At 45.4% G+C, this 4,408-nt stretch overlaps 1 pseudogene; it reads right to left on the bottom strand.

Moving 5' to 3' along the window:
* Positions 1-2,577: 2,577 nt before the first annotated feature.
* Positions 2,578-4,408, bottom strand: part of LOC141249344 (heat shock 70 kDa protein-like) — a 2,109-nt pseudogene continuing 278 nt past the window's right edge.

A 4,408-nucleotide genomic window follows, 5' to 3' on the forward strand; every position in this document is an offset into this window, starting at 1 on the left:
TAGAAAATCTTTATGGAAGCTGAAAATCAATGTTGCCCAGCGACAGCCCCAAAACCTGAAGAAGATCTGTATGGAGGAATGTACCAAAATCCCTGCTGCAGTATGTGCAAACTTGGTCAAGAACTACAGGAAACGTGTGACGTATGTAATTGCAAACAAAGGTTTGTGTACCTAATATTAAGTTCTGTTCTTCTATTGTATCAAATACTTATTTCAAGCAATAAAATGCAAATTAATTATCTAAAAATCATACAATGTGATTTTCTGGATTTTTTTTAAGATTCTGTCTCTCAAAGCTGAAGTGACCTCCGATAAAAATTACAGACCTCTCCATTCTTTGTAGGTGGGAAAACTTGCAAAATAGTTTGTGTATTAAATACTTATTTTCCCCACTGTATAACTCACGGACATCTATCTGCCCAATATCTATCTCTATCTTTGCACATCTTTAACACCTAAACATCTGTCATTTCTATTCTGCATTCTATTCCAGTACGTGTCACACTTTATGTCATCTGTGTGTACATGTGCAGGACATATTGACATCTGTGCTGCAAAAAACCTGACTAGCACCTCCATATAGTGTGAACAGGTGCACGCTGCAATGATTGTATAACATATAAAAAGAGAACACAGCAGCACCCTGTATGGGCCAAGATAGATGCAAACACTGGAAACATGAGATTTAAACTACATTGTTGCTAAATAAAATGTACTTACAGAAAAATGAAGGTTCTTAGCGCATAAATTGGCCAATTCATGTATGCCCATCAACCATGGCAAGGTGACCTTCTGATGGGTCCCTATCCTCAAGCCACTCTTAGGCTATAAGCCTACAAGTTTAAATGGGCAAGTAGGAACCAGCACTAATTAGAAGCACCCTTGGGCTGATGGGTGGACTGCACAGTCAGAAAAGGAGGCGGTCACAACCTCCAATAAACTGCGAAAACAAAAACCTGACTAGCTTATAGCCTGAGAGAACCATGTTTTGTATACTGTCACCACCCGTACTGAAGACACTGACGTGTAAAGGGGGCCATAGGCTGGGTACAGATGACCGCAATGCACGGACTCAACGTGGGTATCCTGACCCTAACTTACAGCCTCATAGGCATATATGAAGTTGTAGGTTCAGAACTGTTCTCCTGCGTTCAGTCCGTGCGTTGAGGTCTATATATGAACTGTGAAATACAGCCATCTGAACCCGGCCTAAATAATATAATAGTAAGTATTCCTAATGACGCGCCCCCTGGGCAGTGGGGTACCCGGTGGCGGGCCGGTAGATGCTGGGGGTTGTAGTCACTGTGGCGGTGACCCGGTCCGTGACCCAGGACGGTCAATCCAAGGGGAATTGTATATGGGTTTTATTAAAGAGTCCGACTACGCCACCTGTGGAATGCGGCCGCTGCGGAACAGTCCTCTGAAGCTGGTGGTTTTGCAGCAAGGATGGTACGACTCCCCACAGGAAGAGTTAGCTTCAGGGCAGTGTGTGGGTGTTGGTGGTTGTGCAGGGTGTCGTAGTGCAGTAATAACCACAGAGTCAGTATAGTGCAGTCCCAGGGTCTTTACTGATGGAAATTAGACAGGCCTGGACTGGAGTACTGGCTAGAAGTAAGAGTCCGGTCAGCCTGGAAGCAAACATAGAGTCTTCCTTGCCAGGTGAAATTGTAGGCCTTCCCTTCTCACTATACTCTTTGGCCCTGCTGCTTGTAGCTGTGCTGTGGCCCACGTCCCTGAGTGTAACGTTCTGTTCTTACCCGTATGGCTGGCAGCTCGGGCCTTGCTCATGCGTCGCTCCCACATGGCGGTGCTGGTCCCTCTGTGCTGCTGAGCCTACAGGCGTCTGATGGGGGCCAGGAGACCTGCAATCTCCTGCCCTACGGTATCTACTGCTGGGCCTTCAGTGCCCCACAGCTTCGGACTCCGGTGTCCGGTTTTCTGTGTTTCTCTAGCTAGGATGAGCTACCTCAGCTCCAGTCCCTAGCTCTTGTCTCTTCCACTTCCCAAACTCAACTCCTCACACTAAAACTAACTAACCCCGCCCCCAGATACCAGTTGCCAAGGGGAGTCCCCTTGCTGGTCTGGAGCCAGGAAAGTGTTGCATGTTTAGTATACCTGACTAGGGGATCCCTGCTTGCTTCCAGGCATGGCATTACCTCTTTTGAGGGAGGCAATGCCACTGTGCCAACCGAACCCCTGGGGTGCCACACTAACACAATGGTTAAAATAAGAAAAGAGTACACTAAACATTGATGGAGATGTCACGCTCCAGATTGGTTCCCTCCATGATTGGATATTGACGGTCTTTATTATCTTTACAATAGGCCTTATGTTTTTTAAAAAAAAGGAAAATTAACCTCTTGGATAGTAGTAGATGGTTACAGATTTTTCTTTTGCTTATCTGTATATAAATATTTACTGATTAATACATTAGTAATTTATTTTCTTTATTAATTCCACTTGTATAAACCTTATTAAAATAAGTACAAACCCAAATATCTAGACAAAAATAAAGTATATTTTATTAACACAATAAAACAATACAATATAAATTTGGAAATAGTAAAACCTTGCAAATTATTTATTTTCACGTGTAAAAATGCATTTTGTAAATCCAGGTAAATGTCTGCTTGGGACAAATATGCAGAAAATCTGCTGCCCCTATGTTTATTCATCAGTCCATATTATACAGGCACTACATTTATAAGTTTGTATTTATTAATCCACTTCTTCAATAATGGGTTCTGTATTGCTGCCTTGTCTTTCTTGGGCACTGCAGCTGGCACCAGGCATCCCTCCTGACATCCCATTTGTGGTGGCTCCTTGGTACAGTTTAGTGATGATGGGATTGCACACCTTCTCCAGCTCCTTCTGCTGATGGGCATACTCCTCGTTCTCAGCCAATTGGTTCTTGTCCAGCCATGATAGGGCTTCATTACACTTCTCCACGATGCTCTTTTTATCTCCAGGACTTATCTTATCCTTCACATTGCCGTCCTCCACTGCACTCTTCATATTGAAGACATAAGCCTCCAGGGAGTTCTTAGCCACAATCCTCTCTCTTTGGGTGTCATCATCCACCTTATACCTCTCAGCCTCTTGCACCATCTTCTCAATCTCCTCTTTGCTCAGTCTGCCTTTGTCATTGGTGATTGTGATTTTGTTCTGTTTGCCAGAGCTCTTGTCCATGGCAGACACATTGAGAATACCATTGGCATCTATGTCAAAAGTCACTTCAATTTGTGGCACTCCACGTGGGGCTGGGGGTATTCCGCTGAGTTCAAACTTGCCAAGAAGATTGTTGTCCTTGGTCATTGCTCTCTCACCCTCAAACACCTGGATGAGGACTCCTGGCTGGTTGTCAGAATAAGTGGTGAAGGTTTGTGTCTGCTTAGTTGGGATGGTTGTGTTTCGTTTGATCAGAACGGTCATTACTCCTCCGGCTGTTTCTAGGCCGAGGGAGAGTGGTGCTACATCCAGAAGAAGGAGATCCTGGACCTTCTCAGACTTATCACCAGTTAAGATGGCAGCTTGAACAGCAGCTCCATAGGCCACAGCCTCATCAGGGTTGATGTTCTTGTTCAGCTCTTTCCCATTAAAGAAGTCTTGAAGAAGCTTCTGCACTTTGGGAATGCGTGTTGATCCGCCAACCAAGACTATATCATGAATTTGAGATTTGTCCATTTTGGCATCTCTGAGGGCCTTTTCTACTGGATCCAGGGTACTTCTAAAGAGGTCTGAGCACAGCTCCTCAAAGCGAGCTCTGGTGATGGATGTGTAGAAGTCAATGCCCTCATATAGAGAGTCAATCTCAATGGTGGCCTGGCTGCTGGAGGACAGGGTTCTCTTGGCTCTCTCGCAGGCCGTCCTGAGCCTCCTCAATGCTCTTATTCTGGCTGATGTCCTTCTTGTGCTTGCGTTTGAATTCCTCCGTAAAGTGATTGACCATACGGTTATCAAAGTCCTCTCCTCCCAGATGGGTGTCACCAGCTGTGGCCTTGACCTCAAAAACACCGTCATCAATGGTGAGAATGGAAACATCGAAGGTGCCCCCTCCTAAGTCAAAGATCAGGACATTATGTTCTCCATGGCTGCCTCTGTCCAAACCGTAAGCGATGGCGGCTGCTGTGGGCTCATTGATGATTCTCAGCACATTCAAACCAGCGATGACTCCCGCGTCCTTGGTGGCTTGCCGTTGGGAATCATTGAAATACGCTGGGACGGTAATAACAGCGTCTTTCACCGGATGACCCAGATAAGCCTCGGCCGTCTCCTTCATCTTCAGCAAAACCATGGAGGAGATTTCCTCAGGAGAAAAGGTCTTCTGTTCCCCTTTGTAGTCCACAGTCACTTTAGGTTTTCCTCCATCACTCACCACCCTGAATGGCCAGTGCTTTATGTCAGACTG

Source organism: Phyllobates terribilis, unplaced genomic scaffold (genome assembly GCF_046119375.1).
Source record: "Phyllobates terribilis strain yellow unplaced genomic scaffold, ASM4611937v1 Scaffold_2__4_contigs__length_985480577, whole genome shotgun sequence".
Classification (NCBI taxonomy): domain Eukaryota; kingdom Metazoa; phylum Chordata; class Amphibia; order Anura; family Dendrobatidae; genus Phyllobates; species Phyllobates terribilis.